At 38.7% G+C, this 26,729-nt stretch overlaps 1 long non-coding RNA gene across 1 annotated transcript; it reads right to left on the bottom strand.

Moving 5' to 3' along the window:
• Positions 1-7,754: 7,754 nt before the first annotated feature.
• LOC138922129 (uncharacterized) lies at positions 7,755-26,693 on the bottom strand. The gene is made up of 3 exons (XR_011435207.1): positions 26,535-26,693; positions 9,477-9,583; positions 7,755-7,985 (listed from the first exon to the last, which is right to left on the bottom strand). It is a non-coding gene; the product is annotated as an uncharacterized lncRNA (long non-coding RNA).
• Positions 26,694-26,729: the final 36 nt, after the last annotated feature.

Below are 26,729 nucleotides of genomic sequence, written 5' to 3'. Positions count from 1 at the left end.
GTTCAAATCACGTCGGGGTCAAGGTTGTGACTTCTCTTTGGCAACCGATGTAAATTTTGTCTGGCACCTCCCAACGTCGGACTCTCTCTTACCTTTTCTTTACTCCCAAGGGAGTTCTTGTGAACAACTCTGCGATGGACAGGCACCTAAGCTCGACGGTAAGGATGACCTAGAAGGGAAGAAAAACCCAGACGATCTGAAATTTAGATTGTTATGTTCATTTCCTTATCTTGGCTGTGCTTCAGATATGACATGGAAACAGGGCATGAGGAGACTTTGTTAATGAATTTACCCTGGTGTGAAAGTGGTTTTATTGGGTCCCCAAATGGATATGGCATGGTGTCCCTGAGTGGATATTTGTGTCACCTTGATGAAGAAGTTAGTTTCCCAATTCTCTTCTCCTCCTCCCACCCCTCACACACACACAAAAACACACACACACATTTTTCACACTTTGAGCTTCCTTTGTCAAAAGCCCCTGAACACTGTGGTTAAAGGGAAAATACCGTGAAGCTGATGAACAATTTATGTTGAGGGTGCGGTCCTTGAACTCTCTGAGAGTGGAAAATTATCCTGACGTTTACCTCCTTTTTACTTAGGATTCATCTAATTGCGTCTCTCCAATAGGACTATGAAACAATCAAGTTCCAGATACAAACCAGTTGTCGTAACCTGAGAACGAGGAAAAACCCAAGTTTGCAGAAATGGAGATCTTTGTGGCTTTGTCAGGATTAAGCTTTCACTGCGTCAGCCTCACTCCCCATTCAGTTTAAAACCTGTCCTTTGCTGAGCTTAAAGAAATAATATAAAGGCTCTTCTAGGTACGGTTTTTAAAAGGCACAATTGATGAAATCTTCAAATCGACAGCATAGCACTTGCTTTGAGGTCCAAGTGATTTGAACACCCAACCTTCGGGTCCAAAGTCAGATGTGCTAACACTGTGCCAGGAAGTCACAGACACCAACCCTTTTCATATATTTAACGTATGCTAATTTCTCAGTTGCCAAGTTCGGTGTTTACTATCTATGTGTCCGGACAGTTTGGGATTCCTTCTAGGCTCCTTGTCCTTTCATCAGGAGGATGTACAAAAGCAAGATGAAAAGGTGGGAAAAGTAGAGAAAAACTTAGAGCAGACTTGTGGATGGGGGCTCAGGGAATACTTGCCTTTAGCAACCGCAAACAACAAGCTCTTCCTGGGGCTTTTGAGGCTCTGGCTACGCTCTGAGCTGGTCCCGCCCTTTTTCCAGGACTTCTGGTTCCAGCTGCCATTGAGGTTTACTCAGAAGGAATGTGAGGTGGGATGGGGAGAGTTCCCTTTGGCAAGGGAGCATCCTAAGGACCAGCAGGCGCCTGGGGGAATTTCTACCCATGGGGGAAATGGGAGAGGAGCCAATGGAAGCAAACGCTTGGAGTCGTTTGTCTTCCCGGGAGCGGGTGTTTGGGAGCAGCCTGGGTTCTTAGCTGGAGCCCTGTCCTATTTGGGGGACACAAAGTGGCCTGGGGACCCAACCTGTCCACTCCCTCCCTTCCTACCTTCACGTTCCTGAGAATGGCCTGCAGGACTGACTCCCCATGTCATCTGCCCAGGGACGGTCATGCTTGACCCTCCCTCCCTCCCTCCCATCCCTATGTTCAGATGCCTGGAATTTAGCTGGAGCTCTGAGCGTCCCAGGTCTTCTGTAAAGAGAAACGTGGGCGCTGCTGTGGGAATGGGCTCTCTGTGTGGTGGCTCCGCTTCTGAAGGTTTTCTTCTCTTTAGAGTGACCCTAAGAGCAGTTTTCCTAATTTGATTCCCAAACATTTCCATAATCCTAATAAGTCTCACATACACACACACAGACACACACACACACACACCATGTTCTAGGATGTCCAAGCACCGTTTTAGTTGCTGGCAACAGGTCAGAGAACAAACGAGACCCAGCTTTCAGGGAGGCATCAGTCTCAGAATGTACCTGAAGATATTTGACACCTGACAGGCACAACACATAGGGAAGCCTGAGGAGACGATGATGTCTGGATAGGGCTTCTCTTCCTTCTAGCCCTTCATACAAGAGTGTACTAGAGTCGCACCTATGAAGATGACTTTGGTTTTTCTCTATTTTATTTTATTTTATTTTAGCGTGTGTGTGAGTGAGGAAGATTGGCCCTGAGCTAAGATCTGTTGCCAATCTTCCTCTTTTTTTTTTCTCCCCAAAGCCCCAGTACATAGTTGTATATCCTACTTGTAAGTTAGTCCAGTTTTTCTACGTAGGATGCTGCCACAGCATGGCTTGACAGGTGGTGGGCAGGTCCACGCCCAGGATCCGAACAGGTGAAGCCCAGGCCACCGAAGCAGAGTGCTCGAACTTAACCACTATGTCACTGGCCGGCCCCTCTCTCTATTTTAAAAAGAGGATGATTGCTACTTTCTTTTCCTCTTAAAGAGTAAAATATGATTTTTTTAAATACAGGAAATTTGGAGGAGAAAAGTTAAAATTACCCATAATCAAACATCTCAGAGAAATCAAGGCTGTTGTGGTGATGTGCAGCTTCCCTCGTATTTTTCTATATCTGTATATCCTGAAACATTGCTTTCTTATAAAAAATTTTGTTGTACAACAATTTCCCCAGTAGTACTATACTGACAGGTATTACCTATACATTTAATGCGTATTTTCAAAACAGCTTTATGAAAGGAAGGAGGGAGGGAGGCAAGGAGGGAGGAAAGAAACTCAAGAGAGAAAGAAAAAGGTTGCCAACTGGCTACCCCAGTGGAGAGCCCAGTACACTTCCCATCGCAAAATCCTGTACAGCCAGATAGCCAGGAACCGCAACCAGTGTTGCCTTCCCAGGGTTCTTGGCTTACATTGAATATGGTCCATTCATTCCACATTTCTGGGTGCGGGACATTGAATTGGTTTCTTTTCCAGAAAATCTGAAAGATTCCTCATTTTAGTCATTTGGGTATTAGATCATTTGAAAAATGGAAATTTCCAAAACAATTAAGTTACACAACTTTTTTTTTTTACCCCCAAGAAAAGAGATTTCTGGTGTGAAGCATGTAGAAGCTTCTCTCATTAAAACCCCTGGAAAGAGGCGGCTGGGCCTTATCGGGGAGTCCATAAGCTGTGCTGGTTGTGGCTCCTCCCCCTAGTGAAATCCAGTTCTTCTTCCTCTTCTGCTTCGAGCCAAAAGCCCTGCACACTGTAGGGACTGAGAAGACATTGAAGCTACTTAGAGAGGAAGGAAAGCAACTCAACTCTAGCCAAGAAGAATGTGAAATTGCCCACGGTTGCAAGGGCTTCTAGGAGTGACCAACTGATTTCCTGGGCCCTTGGTTACCCACTAGCCTCGGAATCGTCAGGCTGAGAGCAGGTTCCAAGGTGTCCTTTAAGCTCTGCTAGTTTCAGCTCTGCACAGGTGGAGCGTCTGCAGCATTTTCTCCAACCCAGTGGGGCACAATTTGGGACACACTGCTGCTTCCTACATCAGGGCCATGGGCCACCTGACCCTCAGTTCTTGCCTCTGCAGAACCGAGATGCAGAAATCTTTGGTTTCTGGGACTGAGACACGGGTCCTTGATCCTCTTTAGCTACGTAAGGGGCTCCTGGATCCTCTGGAACTGTCCAGCAACTCACAGACAAGAAATGAAACTAGGGGTGGGATTCAGGGTTCTGGCCCAGAGTCTCCTGTTCTTCCAGTTGAGATGGGACTGAGTGAGGATGCCAACCCACTAGGATGAGCCTTGGGAGCAAAATTTAAGGGTGTGTCTAAAACCTCAGTAATCAACATCAATAATATTTTAGTTGTGATGAAATACACGCAACATAAAATTTTCCACTGGGACCATTTTCAAGTGTACGGTTCAGTGGCATTAAGTACATTCATACTGTCATGCAACCACCACTACCATCCATCCACACAACTCTTTGCATTTTGCAAAACTGAAACGAACTCTCCATTCCCCTCGGCCCTAGCCCCTGGCAACCACGCTTCTACTTTCTGTCTCTGTTTGGCTGCTCTAGGTGCTACTTTAGATACATGCTCACAAAAGTCCTGAGAAGGCCCTAGAATTTCATCTTTGGCTGATCTCCAGGCTCAGTGCAAGTGAAGCAAAGTGAAGGAAGTGGAGGCAGAATTGTAAATGAACGGAGTATTCAATGAAGACCCAGGCATAGAGCTAACCTGCAAAGAATGAGAGTTTCTCTCTCTCTCTTTTTGCCTCCTGACGTTCAAGAAATCTCTATCAAAACACTAGCTGAATGCAAGCTAAAGGAACAGAGACTTCAGAGACTACCCAGGACAAAGAATACAGACTTTACAAAAATAGTTTAGAAAAGACACTAAACAATCATCTGCAGCCTACAGCAAGCAACAGAAAAACCCTGAACGGGGGATGAATCAGATTTTCAGGGTTACCACATTCTACTATTAAAAAAATTCATTTTCAGCAAAATGTTGTGAAGCATGCAAAGAAATAAGAAAGATGATCCATTCATATAAATCAACAGAAATTCTTGATGAGCCTGAGTGTAGAAGCTTTATTTTACTCTATAATTATAGGGATATACTGGAGCCAGAATTTCTAACTTTTTAATTTTTAAAATTGTAATTCAGGGGCTGGCCTGGTGGCTTAGCGATTAAGTTCACATTGCTTTGCTTCAGCGGCCTGGGGTTTGCTGGTTCGGATCCCAGGCGCAGACATTGGCATCGCCCATCAGGTCATACTGTGGCAATGTCCCATATACAAAATAGAGGAAGATTGGCACAGATGTTAGCTCAGGAACACTCTTCCTCAAGCAAAAAAAGGAAGATTGGCAACAGATGTTAGCTCTGGGCCAATCTTCCTCATCATAAGAATAAATAAATAAAATAAAGCTGCAATTCAAGCCTAGAGAAAAATTGTAATAGTAAATGAATTCCCATATTCTCCCCATCTAGACTTACTAGTTTTTAACATTTTGTTGTATTTGCTTTGTAGGTATATAAATTCATACACATATACACACATATACATATATTTATATGCAAACATATATACATATTATTTGTATTATTGTCATTGTTGTGAATCATTTGAGAGTAAGTTGCAGACCTCATGACACTTAAGCCCTAGACGTTTTAGCATGTATCATGATAAATTTTAGCATGTATTATGCTAAAGAACAGAGGCATTCTCTTATATAATCACAGCACAATGATCAAATCTTGGAAATGTAACATTAATACAACAACAATATCTAATATATACAACATACTTAGATTTTAAAAATTGGCCGAATAATGTCTTATACAGATTTTTTCCCTAATTCAGCATCCAATCCAGGATTATGCATTGCATTTAGTTTTCATGTCTCTTTAGTTTCCTTTAACCTGGTATATTTTCAGCCTGCCATTGTTTTTTACTACATTGATGTTTTTGAAGAATACAGGCTCACCGTTTTTCAGAATGATCCTCAATTGGGGTTTATCTGATTGTTTCTTCACGATAAGATTTAGGTTATACAGGATTTTTTTTGCTAGCGAAAATGCACAGGATAATGTATCCTTCTCAGGAGGAAATTCTAAAGCAGTGGCTGACATTCCCCAATATGCTGAAAAAGACGTTAAGGGGTTTGTACACCCGGAGGAAAAAAGGGAAGCACTTACTCCCTCAAGATAGTAACAACTACTAATAGCCAATATTTATTAAGTTCTTCTTCTCTCATTTAGTCTTCACAATAACCCATGAGGTAGGTACAATTATTATGCCTATTTTGCACATAACAAAACTGTAACTCAGGTTAAATCACTCTTTCAATGGCACATGCCAGTGGGCTTTGGAATTGGGATTTGAATCCTGGAATCTGGCTTAGCAACAAAGCACTTAACCATTCTCTCTGAAAGATTACTAGCACTTCGCTAAGAAGGCAGAAGAGGTGTGGTAAATAATGTCACAGAAATCATTGCTTTGGTTGGGACCCAGCTGGAGGAAAGAAACAATCAACTGGAAGAAAGTTTGAACACACTAAACAAAAAGAGTGAATGGGGGAACTGCTGACAAAAATCACCTCACCGAGGAGAAGCAGCACAGGCTCAAACTCAGCCTTCAGAGCACAGTATATGTCCTTCACTCAGCGAAGCTGATGCATGGGTTTAGAGCCTCAACAAAATTAGAGGTTGACAGGCAGGGGAGAAAGAATCCTTCACCTACAACTACTCAAGGCCATGCATCATTCCCAACCTGCTCGGGAAGCTAAAAGACTCTACAGTGAATGCAAACAAATACCATGACCTCCACTCACTTTAAGAGAAGAATTCCCTCACTATATAAATAGTGCTCAGATAAACAAGATGAGTCAAAGGGAACGCACCAAAGCAAGCATTTTATATAAAGAGTGGACCCTGAAAGATCTGTTTATCTTCAAAGATGATTAAATTGAGTTCTATTTATGGTTGACCAGAGGTTTGGACCAACCCTCCCATGGAGTACAAGCTAAATAAAACAAAACAGATGGTTGAAGCCATCAGAGAGCTACCCAGGCAATGAAAATTTGCAGAGACAAGATCTAGAGGAGCCAAAGGAGGTTGAGCTCAACATTTGGGGCCACATTTCTCTTTAAGAGGATTGCTAATTACAAAACCTAAAGTGGTAGCTAAGAGGCTGAGACACTGAAAAGAGCTTTCAGCAACTTCTCAGGGCTGGAGGGACAAAAATCAGAGTCCAGGGCTCACCGTGGAGGATGAGACCTGGTGAACAGTGCGGGCTTTTCACTCGGACCACTGAGGGGCTGGAGCGTAAACAGGGTGAACGAGACATAGACCAGACCTCTCCAGGACGGAAGTCCAGCTCGAACCTTGATTGTCTATTTCTCATTACGTCATTTTTACCATTTCATTTTTAACTTCTAATTTATTGATTATCACTGAATTTGGTGTTGTCAGTGATATTTTAATTTTTCCACATATTTCATGATTTCTCATATATACTTTCACTTACTATTTGCTTTTTAAAAGTTTCCAAAATTTATCTAATTTATTTTGAATATTTTTATTTGCTCTTAAGTTTACTTTTGAATTGATTATATTTGCATTGTTTTCTTTCACCTAGATTCTTTAACATTTTTGTTTTGTTTTCCTGAAATCTGAAATATTCAAACAGTTTATCTTTTCACTTTCTTTTCTAATAATGAAAATATTTAAATGATATTATTTTTCCCCTGAATATTTGTTTGGCTTTCTTTCATGAGTCTCGACATGGTAGACTCGTATTTTAAAATGATTCAATAGAAATATAATAAGATTTTATTCATTTTTATGAGCAAAATGACCAAAAATAAGTATGAATCTAGAATATGTGAACACTAAAATTTATTTTAAAAACATAAGTGATGCTACACCTTAAATATTAACAGTCAAGTTTACCTTGAAAACTTATTTTAAAATTATAATTTACTTGGCCTGATAAAAATGCAAATAAATGGAAAGAAGGAAAATTTATAGGTCAATTTTGTGATTATAAGACAATAAAATTTATAATTAATACTGAGTCAACTTATATACACAAAAAATAAAACCTCAAATACTGAGAAATTTAAAATTAACTTTTTAATAGTAATTGAGAAAATGTGAATAAAAAAGACTCAGGAGTCTGTTTTGTCGTGAAAGAAAGACTCATAGCAGCAATAGTGTAGCAGAACAAACTGTTCCCTAATAAAGGATATGTGGAAAAGTTAAGGATAATGATGATAAATGTAAATAATAGACGTGATTTATTGAGTGACTCTCAGAGGTCAGGATACTTTTTTATTTATTAACTAAAACATATATACAAACACTCCCCTCTGGATATAAATGCACTTTTTAACGTATGCAGTTACTCATTCTGGAGTTTGAAACAAGTTGAACAGTGGAATTTGTTAGGAAAGAAGAATTTCTGTGCCGGATGTGAAGACGCTCCCATTGATCAGCTCACCTGCCCTTTCCGACTTTGGACCTTCCATCTTTGAGTTTGTGCTTCCTTGCTTTGGTTTAATAGATGCAAAACATTCAGGGAGAGGAAATAAAAGAGCACAGGGTCACTTTTCCATTTGGAGAGAAGCTGATGCAGAGAATCAGATAGGGCAGAACTGCTAATGATTTTTACAGAACCTCTTTGTGGAGATGAGGGGGAGGTTATCATTGAAGTGTCCTCTGCCCCTTACATCCTTACATAATGTGTATCCTCCTGGATGAGCTCCTTGGAGAATAGGGGAACACATCTGAAGGCATCGCTTTTACATTGATGGATCCTCTGCAGCTCATAGTGTAACCAAACTCACTGGGTTCGCCTCTTGGCGAGTGTGGAGCTAAAAACACTACCAAGGATGAAGTGGGTGGAGAAAAAGGTTTATTGCTTGCTCAAGCAATGGAGAACACTGGGGGTAGCTCCCCAAACAGTGTCTCTCCGAGCTTAGTGCTGGTGGAGACTTTGTACATCAGAGTGCACAGGATATGTTACAACTGTGTAACAACTGGGCTCAATCAGGGCACAGGTACAGATCATTACATAATGAGTTCAAGGCACCATTTACATAACAAAGTCAGGGTACCATGACATAGCAAGTTCAATGGAACATGCCATTACATACTGAATTCAAGGAACATGTCATTACATAATGGGTCCATGGTAACTTTTGGTCACTTAGAGCTGGAGTAATTTGTAGGAGTCTTGCAGCAATTGTGTAAGTTTCATTGTAGGATGGCAATGTCTGCAAAAAGGGGGACATCAACCTCTGAAAAACTGCTCATTTATTTTTCTCCTTGTCTGGAAAACATTTGACAGACCATGTTAATTACGGATCAAATTCTCAGTAACCCTTTCCTTGCCTGGTTTCTGGTCACAATAGGAGGCATAGAAAGGTCTTGGCAGTCCAGACAGTGGGACTGAATTGGAAATGGTTTGGGGCTAGAAGTCATAGGGCCCATCTGTTCCTGAAACATTAAAAGATCCAATTCACCTGGTCTTCCCCTAAGATACCTACTTTATGCTTTCTGATTATCTATATAAATAGCTTTGAAAATAGTCCTGCTTACTTGCTGGTTCCTCTGGAAATCTTAAAGGAGCTCTATACCTGGAGCAATCTGAGCTCAGGAGAGTTCCCACTCGCACTCCTGTAATTTCATCAGGTTCCCTGGCTTAGGACTTCAGGATCCCTTAAGACCCCTCACTGGGTTAATTGGAACGAATTCTGGACATTTCAAGGATTGAGGCAAACAAACTCCTTCCCAGAGCAGCATGGTGTTTGCCCTATGAATGAAACTCCTGGGGAAAGAGAGAAAAACGTAGTCCCATAACCCTAGCTGGAGAGGAAAATGAGAGAATCACTAAGATGCTCCAGAACATTCTTTCCTGTGCTCTAGGCTCTTGTTGCCTCTAAGTCTGTTTTTCAGGTACTTACCTTATTTATTCTGTATGCATAGTATGGTCTTAGTTTAGTCAGCTTGGATCTGAAGGTTCAAAATTATTTCCTTACCTTGGGCAGCAAAGTGGAATCATGGCCCTTAAAAAGTGGACCTGAGTCCCTGGACACTGTCCTTCATCAGCTCTGAGATCCAGGCTCCAACACAGAAAAGCACAGAACTACAGAACAAGAAGAGGTATTAGAGAGGATTTATTTTAGAATTTTTCATTTTACATTTCCCCAAATAAGTATAAACAACATGAAGCATTCTGTAGATTCTAAGGCACTGTGGAGTGACAAGATGCACCATTGTTTTCTGTGTTACCAATAAAGAAAAAACACTGCCAACTGAATTATGACGTAATACTTTCTTGTTTTGACCTTTTATTTCACATTATTAATAGATCCCTTTTAGACTTATTTAGACCTACTTTTAATCATACATTTTAAAATGAGATATGACTCTCGTACTCATGTAAAAAGGAAAATAAAATGGTTAAGGCATTGCTAAACTTTTCGTGTTCAGAATCCTATTCTTTTTGTGGTGAGGAAGATTGACCCTGAGCTAATATCTGTGCCAATCTTCTTCCATTTTGTGTATGGGATGCTGCCACAGCATGGCTTGATGAGTGGTGTGTAGGTCTATGCCCAGGATCTGAACCTGTGAACCCTGGGCAGCTGAAGAAGAGTGTGTGAACTTAACCACCAGGCCAGCCCCCAGAATCCTATTATTCTGAATCATTTTTCCATTCAGTATTGTCTGTGCCTATGTTTTTCCACCCAGTATTGTTTTCCTTGCCGCCAAGAGTATTAGTACCACAGCAATTCTTAAGTATGCTCCACTATTGTGGCTGAGATTGTTACTGAGCAAGAGCTTGTTGCCTGATATGCATAGAAGCCAATACAAGGGCACTGGCTTTTGAGAGAAGAAAGAGCTTTATTGCAACGTCAACCAGCAAGGAGATAGGAGGCAAGGCTCAAATCTGTCTCCCTGAGCTGAAGCTGGGACAGACTTTTAAGGAGTTGGGAGTAGGAGTAATTATGCATAACACTAGCTTGTTGGAATCTGATTGGAGGGTGGGAGTGTAACACTCTTATAAGTCCAGTGTGCTACAAATCAAGGGACCCTTTGCTTCTTATTAGGTTCCCCTCACCACTTTCTTCTCACACTGAGTTCCATAGTCAGGGAACTTGTGGTTCCCTGTGGCTTGAGGTCATCTGAGGGCAAGGTTTCCATCTTCTGAGCACATTCCAGCTGCATGTTTTGCAGTTCTTGGTCATTGCCCCTGCAAGATGACCTTGACATGTCGTTATTGATACAATAGGGCCAGTACAAATTGGTTTACGATGGTTCCAGGATTTTCTTCCAAGCTGTTGAAACCTATCCTATGTGCCTGTGTATTGGCACGAGCATGACTACTCACCACTAGCACCTGTTCAACAGCAATTATAAGGTACTTCTGGATTTCAGATACGAAAATATAAAAATATTGCACCTATTAAAATCAGTGAAAACAGAAGGATTCACAGTATAGTCTTCTTTTCACGATAATACAATCACTTCTGAATCATTTCTGAGTAGCTGGTAAATTGTGTGTTCCTTGCCTGTGGTGTTTAGATTCAAGCTGAGAAGTGCCATAATCATAGTCTCTTGACTAGCTTTGTGAGTCTTGTATGGACAGTAGTAGTATTGTGGGTATCTGCACAGCACACAACAGAAACATGTCTTGTTAATTTAATCATACTTGTTAGAATTTTGCACTTCAGCTGGTATTTATATTTCACATTTTTAACTTTAACTTATAGGACCTAAAGTTGGCTGCTGTGTTTTTGTTGGGGAAGATGTTGATACTGTTGTTGGGAAAAATGAATTATTTAAAACAAAACAAAATAAAATAAACATACATGCATTTGAAAAGTATTACCCTCTTTGGTGGCCCAGGGTTCGCCAGTTTGGGTCCTGGGTGCTGACATGGCACTGCTTGGCAAGCCATGCTGTGGTGGGTGTACCACATATAAAGTAGAGGAAGATGGGCACGGATGTTAACTCAGGGCCAGTCTTCCTCAGCAAAAAGAGGAGGACTGGCAGCAGTTAGCTCAGAGCTAATCTTCCTCAAAAAAAGAGAAAGCAAAGTGACTTTTCAAAGTCCTGAAATATAAGAAGTATGACAGAGCCAGCAGTATTAAACAATCCAGATTACAGAGACAGTAGGAAGAAAAATCAATTCTATAAGAAGTTCCCACATTATAAAGATCAATAGAATTAGGGACTAGCCAAAGCCTAAACACAGTCTTCATATATGTATAAATCAAGTGATTTTACTCCAGGCTGATTTTCCATTATCCAGGACGCTCTTATGGCTCTCACCAAATTCTATGTACTCCATAATCCCTATTCCTATGTGCCTAAGGAAAAATTAATTAGGATTTCAAGACCAATTGCTAGATTAGCCTACTAATACTAGACCACAGTGAAAGTGAAAAAAGATCCTAACGTATAAGTCAAAGGCAATTTCATAAAAAGAACATTTTAAATTATTATTAAGGCAACCAATGCTACTAAATAGTACTATATGTCTAAATGTTTTACCAAATATAGTCACTCTCAATTACCTGCACTAGAAAAGAAAACTGCATCAGTTAGGATTCTTAAGTTACAAGAAATTGAAAGCTCCTTTGGTTAATTTAAACAGAAAATAAATTTATTAAAAGAAAATCAGGTAACCAACAAACATGTCAACAAGGCTGAGGAAGCACGTTTGGCACCTGGCAAGAACAAGGAAGTCTAGGGAGCTGTGGCATCATAGTCAAAATCAAGCCATAATTAGCCTCCTAAGAACACCACTGCCAGCACTGGTGAACACTAAACACCACTGACTGCACCAGTTCCACTCCTGGACAGTGAACACCACCCCCTGGCATCACTGGCATTAAAATTCAATCCTGCTGCAGCTCTTGCAACTGCTTCCAACTACAATAGAAGCTCTGTAGTCCCTACTTCTTTGTGTTACTAGCTTCTAATTCAAAGTACAGGACAAGAGCATCTAAGTCTCAGCTTAGGTCACATGCCTATTTGCTAGCTGCAAAGCATAGTGAAACAAATGTCTGGGTTTTTTCCCCAAGATTCCACATAGGGAGGTGGTCTGTGCCTATCACCAAAACTCATAAGGTAGGAAATACCCCCACACATAGATAAGGGGCTCAGATGCTTGGCTGCCAGTGAGTACAAATGTCCACTAAAGAGATGCAGATTAAAATTAAACTAGTTGACAATCCAAGTGACTTTTTACTTGGCTATGTCAGTGGAAAAAAAAAAAATATATATATATAGTCCTAATAGTTGCTTCTAACAGTTTTGCTTAGGCTAACTTAAAATAAAACTGTAAGTGTTGACCAAGATGATGATATAGGAGGATCTTGAGCTCCCCTCTTCCCACAGACACACCAAATGTACAGCTACACTTGGAGCATTCTCTCTGAAAGAGATCCAGAAACTAGACTAGCGACTCGTACACACGGGACAAATGCAAAAATACCCACGTTGAAACAGGTAGGAAAGGCTGAGACACACTCTCATCATAATCCCCACCCCTGCCACAATGCCATACAGTCAGAAGGGAATCCCCAACTCCACCTTCTCCCTGAGAAGCAAAGGGTTTGACCTCCACATCTAGTGCTCCAAATTTTAAGACTCTCACCAAACAGACAGACTCCCAAAACACCTAGCTCTGAAAGCCAATGGGCTTGTGTCCACAGGACCCACAAGACTATGGCAAATAAATAAGCATTCTTAACAGGAATGCAGCACTCACCAGAGCTATCCCCTCAGGGTTCAACATGGAGTGAGCAGGCAAGTATGTTTTAAGTAAGCCTCATGGTAACCACAAAGTAAAAGGCTAGAGGAGATATACAAGACAAAGAGAAAGTTATCAAAGTATACCATAGAGAAAATCATCAAATCACACAGGAAGAGAACAAGAGAGGAAGAAAGGAATAGAAGAATTACAAAACAACCAGAAAACAACAAAACGGCCATGGTAAGTCCATCCATGTAAATAATTACTTTAAATGTAAATATTTTTTGGCTGAAAGGATTAAAAAACATGACCCAAATATATGTTGCCTACAAGAGACTCATCTCAGCATTACGGACACAAACAGACTGAAAGTAAAGGGATGGAAAAAGATATTACATGCAAAGGGAAACCAAAAGCTATGGTAGCATAATTCTCAGACAAAATAGACTTGAAGACAAAGACTGTAACAAGAGACAGCAAAGGCCATTACAAAATGATAAAGGAGTCAATTCATCAAAAGGATACAAAAACTGTAAATATTTATGCACCCAACATTGGAGCACCTAAATATATAAAGCAAATATAAACAGAACTAAAAGGAGAAATAGGCAGCAATAAACAATAGCAGGGGACTTCAAAACCCCACTTTGAACAACAGATTGATCATTGTGATATTGTAATTTACAATAAGAAATACACATTTGGATGCAACCAACATAGGAGCACCAAAGTACATAAAGTAACTATTAACAAACCTAAAAGGAGAAGTGAACTACTACATAATAATAGTAGGGGACCTAAACCCCACTTAGATCAATGGATAGATCATCTAGACAGAAAGTCAACAAGGAAATAATGGAATTAAATGAAAAACTAGACCAGATGGACTTAATAGAACATATATAAAAACAGCAGAATACACATTCTTCTCAAGTGCACATGGAACATTCTCAAAGATAGACCATATGTTGGGAAAGAAGGCAAGCCTTAATAAATTTAAGAAGACTGAAATCATATCAAGCATCTTTTGTGACCATAATGCTATGAAACTAGAAACCAACTACAAGAAAAAAGCTACGAAAGTGACAGATATGTGGAGGCTAAACAACATAGTACTGCACAACCAATGGATCATTGAAGAAATTACAGGAGAAATCAAAAGATATCTGGAGACAAATGAAAATGAAAATACATTATACCACACCAACTCATGGGACGCAGCAAAAGTGGTCCTAGGAGGGAAAATCATAGCAACACAGGCTCACCTTAAAAAACAAGAAAAATCTCAAGTAAGCACTTTTAAACTGCACGTAACAGAAATAGAAAAAGAAGAACAAACAAAACCCAAAGTTAGCAGAAGGAGGGAAATAATAACAATTAGAGCAAAAATAAATGAAATTGAAGCCACAAAAATGGTAGAAAGGATCAACGACCAAGTGCTGGTTCCTTGAGAAGATAAAATTGACAAACCCTTAGCCAGACTCACTAAGGAAAAAAGAGAGGAGGCTCAAATAAAATTAGAAATGAAAGAGGAGAAATTAACCGATACCACAGAAATACAAAGGATCATAAGAGAATACTATGAAAACTATATGCCAACAAATTGCAAAATCCAGAAGAAATGGATAAATTCTTAGACTCATACAATCTGCCAAAGCTGAATCAAGAAGATATAGAGAATTAAAAAGACCAATCACAAGTAAAGAGATTGAAACAGTAATCAAAATCCTCCCAAAAAATAAAAGTCCAGGACCAGGTGGCTTCTCTTAAGAATTCCACCAAACATTCAAAGATTTAATACCTATCCTTCTCAAACTATTTCAAAAAATTGAAAAAGACTGCATACTTCGTAAGTCATTCTACAAGGCCAACATCAAGCTGATACCAAAGCCAGACAAGGATAACACAAAAAAAGAAAATTACGGGCCAATTTTGCTGATGAACAGAGATACAAAACTCCTCAACAAAATACTGGCAAACCGAATACAGCAAAATCTTAAAAGGACCATACACCATGATCAAGTGGGATTTATACCAGGGACACAGGGATGGTTCAACATCCACAAATCGATCAATGCGATACACCAAATTAACAAAATGAGGAATAAAAAACGTGATCATCTCAGATGCAGAGAAAGCATTTCACAAGATCTAACATCCATTTATGATGAAAACTCTCAATAAAATGGGTATAGAAGGAAAGTATCTCAACATAATACAGGCCATATATGACAAACCCAAGCCAACATCATACTCAACGGGGAAAAACTAAAAGCCATCCCTCTGAGAACAGAAACAGGACAAGGGTGCGCACCCTCACCACTCGTATTCAAAATAGTACTGGAGGTATAGCCAGAGCAATTAGGCAAGAAAAAGAAGTAAAGGGTATCCAAATAGGTAATGAAGAAGTGAAATGCTCACTGTTTGCAAATGACATGATTTTATATATAGAAAACCCTAAAGAATCCATTGGAAAGCTATTAGAAATAATCAACAATAACAGAAAAATGGCAGGGTACAAAATGAACTTGCAAAAATCATTTGCATTTCTGTACTCTAATTACAAACTAAGAGAAAGAGAACTCAAGAATACAATACTATTTGCAATCACAACAAAAAGAATAAAATTTCTAGGAATAAATTTAACCAAGAAGGTGAAAGACCTATACAATGAAAACTATTAAGGCTTTATTGAAAGAAATTGATAAAGACATAAAGAAATGGAAAGATATTCCGTGCACATGGATCGGAAGAATAAATACAGTTAAAATGTCCATACTCCCTAAAGCAATCTGCAGATTCAATACAATCCCAATCAGAATCCCAATGACATTCTTCACAGAAATAGAACAAAGAATCCTAAAATTCATATGGGGCAACAAAAGACCCCAAACAGCTAAAGCAATACTGAGAAAAAAGAATAAAGCTGGAGGCATCACAATCCCTGATTTCAAAATATACTACAAAGCTATAGTAATCAAAACAGGATGGTACTGGTGAAAAAACAGACCTACAGATCAATGGAACAGAATTGAAAGCCCAGAAATCAAATGACATATCAGATTTAATGCAATCCCTATCAAAATTCTAGTGGCATTTTTCACAAAAATAAAACAGACAACCCTATTATTTGTATGGAACCACAAAAGATCCCAAATAGCCAAGGCATAATTGAGAAAGAAGAAAGCTGGAGGCATCATACTTCCTGATTTCAAACTATATTACAAAGTGACAGTAATCAAACTGTATGGTATTGGCATAGAAACAGCCAGACAGACCAACGGAATAGAATATCCAGAAATAAGCCAGAAATATATGGTCATTCAATTTATCACAAAGGAACCAAGAATACACAGTGGGGAAAGGACCGTTTCTTCAATAAATAGTGTTGGGAAAACTAGACAGTCACATGCAAAAGAATGAAACTGTAACCGTTATCTTACACTGTACACAAACATCAACTCTAAATGGATTAAAGACTTGAATATAAGACCTGAAACCATAAAATTCCTAGAAGCAAACACAGGGGGTAAGCTCCTTGAAATTGGTTTCGGCAATGATTTTTTGGATTTGACACCAAAAGCAAAAATTAAAAAGTGGGACTACATCAAACTACAAAGCTTCTGCACAGCAAAGGAAACCATCAACAAAATGAAAAGGGAACCTATGGAATTGGAGAAAATATTTGCAAATCTTATATCTGATAAGAGTTTAATATCCACAATATGAGGAACTCATACTACTCAACAGCAAAAAACAAATAACCTAGTTAAAAAATGGGCAAAGGACGTAAATAGGCATTTTTCAAAAGAGACATGCAAATGATCAACAGGTACAGGAAAAGGTGCTCAATATCACTAACGCTCAGGGAAATGCAAATCAAAACCACAATGATTTATCACCTCATGTCCTTTAGGATGACATGCATCAAAAAGAAAAGAGAGAACAAATATTAGGATGTGGAGAAAAGGGAACCCTTGTGCACTATTGGTGGGAATATAAATTGGTGCAGCCATTATGGAAAACAGCATGGAGGTTCTTCAAGAAATTAAAAGAACTACCATTTGATCGAGCAGCACCAATTCTGGGTATATATCCAAAGAGAAATCAACATCTCAAACAGATATCTGTACTCCCATGTTCATAGGAGCCTTATTCACAACAACCAAGGTATGAAGCAGATTAAGAGTACATCAATGGATGAATGGATCAAGAAAATTTGGTATATATATACACCATGGAATATCATTCACCCTTTTAAAAGAAAGAAATCCTGGGCCAGCCCAGCAGCATAGTGGTCAAGTTCGCATGCTGTACTTTGGGAGCCCGGGGTTCACAGGTTCAGATCCCAGGCACAGACCTAGCACCACGTGTCAAGCCATGCTGTGGCTGCATCCCACACAAAAAGTAGAAGAAGACTGGCACAGATATTAACTCAGCAACAATCTTCTCAAGCAAAAAGAGAGAGATTGGCAACAGATGTTAGCTCTGGGCCAATCTTCCTCACAAAAAAAAGAAAGAAATCCTGTCATTTGTGATAACATGGATGAACCTGGAAGGCATTAGATAATTAAGGCAGACAGAGACAAATAGGACATGGTACCACTTATATGTGGAATCTAAAAAAAAGTTAAAATCATAGAAACAGAGAACAGACAAGTGGTTGCTGGGGGGTCAGGTAAATAGGGAGAGGTTGGTAAAAGCATACAAACTTTAAGTTATAAGATGAATAAGTTCTGAGGATAACATGGTAACCATACCATTTGTTAATACAAAATAACATTGTATTGTATAATTGAAATCTGTTAAGAGAGTAGAACTTAAATGTTCTCACCAAAAAAGAGAAATATCTGAGGTGATGGATGTGTTAATTAACTTTCACAATGTATGCATATATGAAACCATCACATGGTATACTTTAAATATCTTACAATTTTATTTGTCCATTATACCTCAATAAAGGTAGAAAAAAATAAGATAGAAAAGACGGGAGAACAAATGAATATATCCCCAAATAATGGGGTAAACTAGATGGAATTTTATATCTGAGAAAAAGAAAAACGTGCAGATAATTAAAATAGCTTGCTATATATAAAATGTGAATCCTCAGAAGTCATTTGCTACTTTGACTACTGCAATATTAAGTATGTAGCTAGCTACCATAATTATACATTAAAGAGTCTCCTTGATTTTATGCAAATGTTCTCCTATATTTCTTACTACATTGGTAATAGCAATAAAACACAGCTCTGATTATCACTTAGGGACGTGACTTCCATTGCCTGCCCCAACTTAGATTTCAACTTTGTTTTCCATTCCTGCGTTTCATGTATTCCAACACCCGACCAAATGAAAATATAGTTTTTCTTCTCCATATATGGAGACTCCTCCCACCATATTTTGTACTGAAAACTTTCAATACCTTCAAGACCCCATTCAAACATCAGTTTCTTCATGAAATTTATATGCACTTTATAAAAAACAATTTTAAGAGTTTCTCTAATTTTTGTCCGGAAATTTAAATTACCAGAGATTTAGGTGTGGGGAGGTGGGAATGAAGCTCATCTCTTTAACAGTAATTACTATGTTATTCTAGAAAATGGATTTTTAAAGAAATATATTGCAACCATCTCTTTCAGTAAAAGTTTAAGTGAACAATATTAGTTGCCATTATAGCTACATACTGAAAATAAAATCAAAAGGCCATAACTTCTTCATAGAACACTCCACAAGTTATCAATTGTGGGAAGCAGGGATATAGATTACACTACCTTATTCTTCATTAAGATAGAAAGAATAAAGTAAAATAGAGAAGTGTAAAGAGGTTAAGAAAGGGAAAGAAGAGAAGAGAAGGGAGGGGAGGGGAGAAGGAAAGAAGAGAGAGAGAAAGGAAGAAATAAAACCATACTGACTACAAAAATATAACAGGGCATTCTGCCCCTTGCCATTCTTTCTAGTAAGCAAAGATTTAAAGGAAAACGCTAAAGAAATACTTTCTTTAAAAAAAAAAAAGACAGGCAGTAATGTGGTCAAGGAAACATCAAGAACAACACGAACGTACATTTTACATGGAGTACGCAGGAGATGTTGAAACTACATTAGGGATTAAATACTATGGGTGTCACATATCTTAACTGTCAGCTAGTCTTGAATTTTCTTTTTTGTTTATTTTGTTTTGCTTTTTATTTTTCTGCTTAGTTTATCTTTTTAGTGGCGAGGTGCCATGCAAAAGAAACCGTTTCCAGATTGTTACAATCTTGTAATAACATCTTAAGTGTGATTCAAAGTGAAAAATGTAAACAAAATTAATAAAGCAATAACTAACAATTGAAAAAATTATTTTATGGCTTGTGTCACAGTGAAATTAATATTAACCTAAGACATCATAATGTTAACATTGTTAGCTAGCAGACTTATTAAGATTCAGGACAGTAACTAGCCTAGAAAAAGTACTTAGGTTGGTTTTCCACAAAACTAAAGCAGGTCCACCTGATGTGTCAGGAATAGTAATGATATACATTAGAATGCTATGGCTTTCATATAAATTCTTCTCTTGCAATACAAGAAAAAGTTTTTAGAGTAATATGAATTACAAAAGGTATGGTATTGAGAAAAAAAGTGTCAATTGATGAGGCAGAAATCCACCTAATATTCAGAATACAGAGCCTAATTAAAATAAGTTCTTAGAGATTGAATTCTTATAGTACTTTCACATGGAAAATATTGTTTCATAGTTACAGGCTGTAATGATAAACATGAACAGCCATCTCCTGGGTCATACAATGGAAGAGATCTTAGATTGTGAATGATAGCCCAACACAGATGTGTATTTCAGGTTATTCACAATTAAATCTTAAAAACTTTATTTCAACAATTATAATTCACTAAAAGCTTCTAAAGTTGAAGTTTTTCACTCCATTTATGGGATATTTTGAATAAATATTTTCAACTGTTTTTGAATAAAATGTCATCAAAATTTAGAGGACTTGCTTGCAAAAATGTTCAATAACAATGCAGGATACATAGATTGATTTATCAAGTAACTCTTCAAAGAGTCAAATGTTTATGAAATCCAATTAATAAAAGGCAACAAAGAAAGCAAGCTTATAACAACACGCCAAAGTATTCTTTTTTGGATTCAACATCAGTATTGTCTCAAAAACAGTGTAATTCAGTTACATTAACTGTGCATATAAAAAAATGAAAATTTTGACAACTGTAGCTTTGTTCAGTAAAATATCAAGCCTCTTTGACTACAACTGTGAAATATACATGAACTACAACCAATTCCAAGTGTATCTTGGCTACACAGGTTACATAATTTAGTAAGAGTCCTGTTTTACCCAAGATGCTATGATCCATCAAATTTCTATTTATATTATCATTGCAGAAATAATTTTATCTTTAATGTTCTGCAGTTACATGCGTCAAACTATTGTCTGCAGCTATAATCTCCTTAAAATAACTACCAAATCTGAAAGTAACTCCTGATGCTTTTTCAGCAGATTTGGGCATTCAGATTGTCATGTGACCATGAGAGATGCTAAATGCTGGCAAACATTTTGTGTACTAGTTATAGATTCATCAACTCAAATGAAAAACAAAACATCAGTATTTATCATTAAGCATTAATTTTCCTTTATTTGAGCTCCCTGCTGCCAAAAGGTTACAAAAGCATTACTAAACACTATGAAAAAGGAAACGGTTGTTGACAAAACCACTGTAGCAACAACATTCCTACTACTCTTTGTAGGCACTCTGACAGGACTGATTAGCCTCTATTCCTAGCAAATATTTCACTTACACCTAATCTAAAATTTTCCATGTTTCCTATTGACCCCACTCCCAGGCATGGCGGCTATACAAATCTCTCAGACCTTAGAATGCAATGTTACAACTAGCTGGTACAAGTGGCTAGCAGAGACAGCAGCATTAAATACTTCTCCCATCCCATCCAGCAAGTTAGTTGTACCCAGCCACTCATGTCTCAGCACACTTTATCAGCAAGTGCCCTTCATGCTATCTTTAAAAGAAGCTGTTAGTTACTTTCTATCTGGAAAGTGCCAGGCCTGGGTCATCATTGGATGTCTTCAGATTTAACCACATGTTAAAGTGAGAACGTTCTTCACCGCACACGTTGCTCATGCACTAATACAGACCATGGCAGAGGTTAAAATAAAAAAAAGGATGTTCACTGAATCCATCTGGGTTCATTTTAACGGAACCATTAATGGTAGCTTATATTTAATTAAAAAACAAAAGCTCCGAAAACAAATGCTAAACTGGGCGTGCCACTAGGATCACAGGCATAAACCATGACTGTCCTAGGCAAACTGGGATGATGTTCACCGTACATTTAAGTGTTATCCCCATTTAACAGATGAAGAAAGAGATGCAGGGACAGAGGCTAATTCACAGTAAAGAGAATTTATTGTAAAGCTAATTAAACTTAAGTTCAGAGCCCTTCATCTGCATATTCCCCTTCCAAGCCCTATACCTAATTTTGTAGTCACAATTTTGTATTCTTTTTTCCATTATGAAGGTCCCTCACAACCTGATCTGCTCCTATACAGAGAGGTTTAATAATTAACCCAAATTCACATAGGACTGGTGTTTTTGCTTGCTTTTTGGGGGGTTGTTTTGCTTTTAAAGATTTTATTTTTCCTTTTTCTCCCAAAGACCCCCAGTACATCGTTGTGTATTTTTAGTTGTGGGTCCTTCCAGCTGTGGCATGTGGGACACCACCTCAGCATAGTCTGATGAGCAGTGCTATGTCCGCGCCCAGGATTCGAACTGGCGAAACCCCGGGCCGCCGAAGCAGAGCGCACGAACTTAACCACTCGGCCACCGCGCCAGCCCTAGGACTGGTTTTGATTTGATCTGGAAAATATATAGTCATACAAGAAAATGGAAAAATAGTATTCATTATTTTTCCCCAGAAGAATCCTAACTGGTATCACTGTCTTGGAGTCTTTCACCACTATATTCCAAACTACACACCACTAGCACCACAAACAAACAGTCATAGAATACTACTTTCACTGTGGTACTTCTGAATTTGAATGACTCCTCAATATCCAACAGATCAAATTTCAACTTCTCAGTCTGGTTTTCAACCTCACCATCACGCAGACACATATACACATTTTTAAGTATTTAAATAAGTAATCTTATCTCCAACTATTTACATAACATTTATTTTATTCTTTTTCTCCATCAAACTTTCCTTTAGCCTTGTTTCTGATTTGCCAAACTCTCAGCTAAAACTTTCCTATGTTCTACTATTGTTCACACTGTTTTTTTTAAATCATATATTCTGGCCCCTGATCTTTCAACATTTTCAAACTTTATGGAATGTCATATTCCCCCCCCCCCCAATAAGCTATAAATCTCTCAGAAAGAGACTAAATTTCAGTTACTTTATACTCTGACCTGGCACAGTGCCTGGTACATAGCACGCACTAAATACTTTGCACAGGTGAATATTCTAGGCCTACATTTACAAATGCAAACCTCTCCTTCACCTAAATTCAAACAGGATTTTATCTGTGCCTTCTTATGACACGGGTTGCATTCTTCAATCTAAGTTATAGAAATAAACCTCCTCCAATTAAAACAAAAAGTCTTCTTACACTGAATGTATAGTGCTGTATTTCAGATCTATAGTTGATCCCATTCTGAATAGCATATCGAGGCCCAAAGACTGGTCACATCTTTATCTTCTCCTTTCTCTCTTCTCTTACTACCACCTTCATGTCTGAGGTGGCTATGAATTTGGTGAAACAAGTCGTCAATCACCAAATACTGAAAATAAAAGAGAATCTTTTCCAAATTAAAAAGATCAGTGCTTATACCTGTCCTCTTTCAAATTTACAACTCAATGTGACTAGGAAAACACAGGGTCTCAGTGCTGATGTAAAAGTACAAAACAAAGATTAGAGTTCTAGGTCAATGATTCCCAGACAACTAAAAAAAAAAAAATTATTTAATTGGTAAGACTGACAAATGATTCATATTTTTAATTTTGTCAAGAAAGGACTTGGGACCAGCCCCGTGGCCGAGTGGTTAAGTTCGCGTCCTCTGCTTAGGTGGCCCAGCGTTTCACTGGTTCAGATCCCGGGCGTGGACATGGCACCGCTCATCAGGTCACACTGAGGTGGCGTCCCACATGCCCCAACTAAAATATGTACTGGGGGGATTTGGGAAGAAAAAGCAGGGGGAGAAAAAAAGAAAGGACTTAAAATGGGAGGGGCATTTTAAGTCAAAAAAAGAATATAATTTTAGGAAAAAAAGAAAGAACCCATTAAATTGGAAAATCTGACATTATGGCTGATTAGCAAGTTTCAGGGAAGTAGACTGGGAACTGCTATCATAGATATGTCAATTAGTTTCAGCTTAGACCAAATCTCTTTACCCTAAATGAGACTTTGTTTGAAATGAAATGTTATATCTTCAAAGACGTCCACAAAGCATAACACTAAAGCCAAACCAAGTAATTTAAAAATCAAAATAAGGAAAGCTTATTTCTTCCCTAGCCACCAGTCCCTTCCCTCACAAAAAAAAATCTTACATGTGACTGGTAGACTCCCCAAACAGAAGAGCAGCAAAAAGTTAAATGCCAAGTTTCTTTTATGCCAAGAAAACTTGCAAAGACCTTTGCAATTGTAAAGACGCTCCTATCAAATGATTCCGCAATTAAACTGTATATCAGGTCCCTATAATACACAACAAGAATACCCTGGTTTGATTTAGTGTATACAATCAGGTTGCTACAACCAAAATATAAACTTGCTGTAGCCTGCTTCATTCATTTCCTTGGAAAAAAGGTACAAAGCCTCTTTGCAAGTGTTTTCCTGTCTTAATGCAGACCAATCTACTGTCTGCCAAATAATCCTTTCAGGTTCTTTAATACTGCCCTCCCAACCCATCTCTTCTAAGAAGCCTTGGTAAAAACTAGGTCTCCAATTTGATAATTATTTATCTCACTTCCTTTTCAGCTTTTAAGAACCTGTGTTTCATTGTTTCTCTGTAGCGCTTGTTCTGTGCAACACTGTTATCCTTCAAGGTTTAAGGTAATTTCTCTGTTCTCTAAATATCCATAGCCCTCTACATGTGCCACTTTCACAATACTCGTATTTCTACACTGCATAGCACAGCATAGCCATTAAGCATATGGTTCTCAAATAACTGTCATTGATTAGCTGGGTGACCTTGGGCAAGCCACTTAACATTAACAGTGCCTCAGTTTCCCTATCAGTAAAATGAGGATAACATTTGTACATACCTCATAGGGTTCTTCTTAAGAGTAAATGAGCTAATATACAAAAAGTTCTTAGAACAGCACTTGTTATATATTAAGTACCATTTAACTATCTAGTCTTAAAATCATTCACCTAATTCAAATCTCACCATTCTACCATAAATTCTTTTTGTGGTCCAAAGTTTTATCTTTTTCTCTTTTGAATCCCACTATACAGCTTGACAATGCCCTAAACAGGGAGGCAAGTAAAAACGTATTTGTTGAATTAATTAATGCCGAATTCTCTGATGGAGCAGCTCTGAGAGAGCTTTGTAAATGTTCTCTAGTTACTCGTCTGTATTTTAAGTTCCTAACAGTTCTCAAAATTTTCAAACAAAAACTAATCCTACAACAGAGGGAAATAAACAAGTACTCAAGGATGGTCTGAGACAAGGATTAAAACTTCTACTCTATAGCAGCTCCAATCAACTGCTAGTGATTACTAAGCACTGTCTCAGATTCTGAGGCCCTTACGGCCTCATGGTCAGAGCGCCATGATCAACTAATCTTGTCTACCTTTGTTTGCTGGGATAGTACAAAGTGGAGACACTCATTTTTTCATTACCAATCTGGAGTTTGACCCTAACGAGCCCAACCTCCCCAAGAAAATTTATTTAAAATTCCATATTTTCTCTTACAACTTCACACAAGTTTTGCCTTTTACTCTATAACATATCCATGTTTACTTAAATTAAAAAATATATTTTCCTCCGATCTGTGAATAAAACTGATGCTCCAGGGAGATGTGTCACGTTTCTTCTGTGGTTTCTTAACCCCCGGTACCTAATATCTCCAGGTGCAGCACTACCTCATTTTGAGAAACACAATCCTAGACTACACGTTTCCTGCAGTACATTGCTTTTGCATCCTCCCACTAGCAACCAAAATACTACTCCCTGAATAACCAGAAGTTATATGACAGAATAATAATAGCACCTATATTTTAATACTGCTTAAGCGTTTGTAAGATGATTTTCTATCTCATTTAATATTCACATTTTAAAGAATTCAAAAGCATCAAATTATAATCATGTATCAACTAAATTGTGTGACGTTTGTAAGTGAGTTTTCACTTTTCTCCAAAGTGGAAGCATGATGCTAGAACATTAGCTAGGAATAAATCAGATAAACTTCTAAAATACGATGCTAACATATCTTCAACAGGATAAATGCTATTGCTAAAATTATCAGACATCGTTACAATACTTGAACACAAAAGCTGTCTTTCCTCTTATAAAATTCCTAATAATTTAAATGTGTTATATTCTAACCATATCATCACTGTCCTGGGTCTACTTGTGACAAAAATTGTATTTAACGGCTTAATGTTTCAATCAAAACAATTCTTTTCGTCAGGGAATTTGATCAAACGAAATTACAGGCCCACATGATTTCCATCCTAGTGGACTTGAAGGTCAACAGCAATGAACAGGTTACATAAAGCTAAATTGTCAACTCATCCTCCTTTATGTGATCAATTCTAAATACAAAACAAATTGCAAATTCTCTTGTAAGTTAAAGCAAAAAACGCTTCACTTTCCCTCCCTTGCAAAAACAAACTAAATTGGATTTATGGTGGATACGAGCCCCCACCAATGGATTTAAGGGCAGCAGGGAATGGCCTCTTCCATAACGCCTTACAAATTTGTGCAAAGACGATATACTGACGCAAAGAAATCCCTTCAAAAAGGGAGAAGCAGGGGCGAGAAGAGGGCTCAGCTGCTCAGAGGTCTCATTAGAGGAGGAGGACCCGGGAGGCGGGGGAGGGAGAGCAGAGAACCTCACCCACGGCGGGCCCCACATGTGAAGCTTTTGGAAAGACAGTGGGGGAAAAGCTGAGCTGCTTTCGGTTTAAGAGCAGAGACATGGCGCTAGGGTCCCCCGGCTTGGGGAAGATTAAAAGACCTCTCCTAGCAAGTTGCCCCCAGGCAAGGCTGTGCCCTCCCCTCCGAGGCCTAGGAAAGAGGCGCCATGACGGGAATGCACGTCCAGGGAAGCAAGGCTACAGTCTCAAGCTCCAGCAGCACGACTCACCTGGAGCCCCCGACCCAGTTCATCTCCCCAAAACTTCTGAGAAGACACTGGGGTTCTGAGAGCTGCACTTCAGACGGCTCCATTCAGGGCTAAGCCACAGCTTCCTCGGTTTCAGCCCGCTCCTCTCCGGCCCACGGACCTATAGCCCAGCCTCCCTACAGCCTTTGCGGCCTGGTTAGGCTCCTTCCGCGTCTC

Source organism: Equus caballus, unplaced genomic scaffold (genome assembly GCF_041296265.1).
Source record: "Equus caballus isolate H_3958 breed thoroughbred unplaced genomic scaffold, TB-T2T haplotype2-0000451, whole genome shotgun sequence".
In the NCBI taxonomy this organism is placed as follows: domain Eukaryota; kingdom Metazoa; phylum Chordata; class Mammalia; order Perissodactyla; family Equidae; genus Equus; species Equus caballus.
Note: the sequence above shows the minus strand (reverse complement) of the source record. Positions and strands in the feature narration are given on the sequence as shown.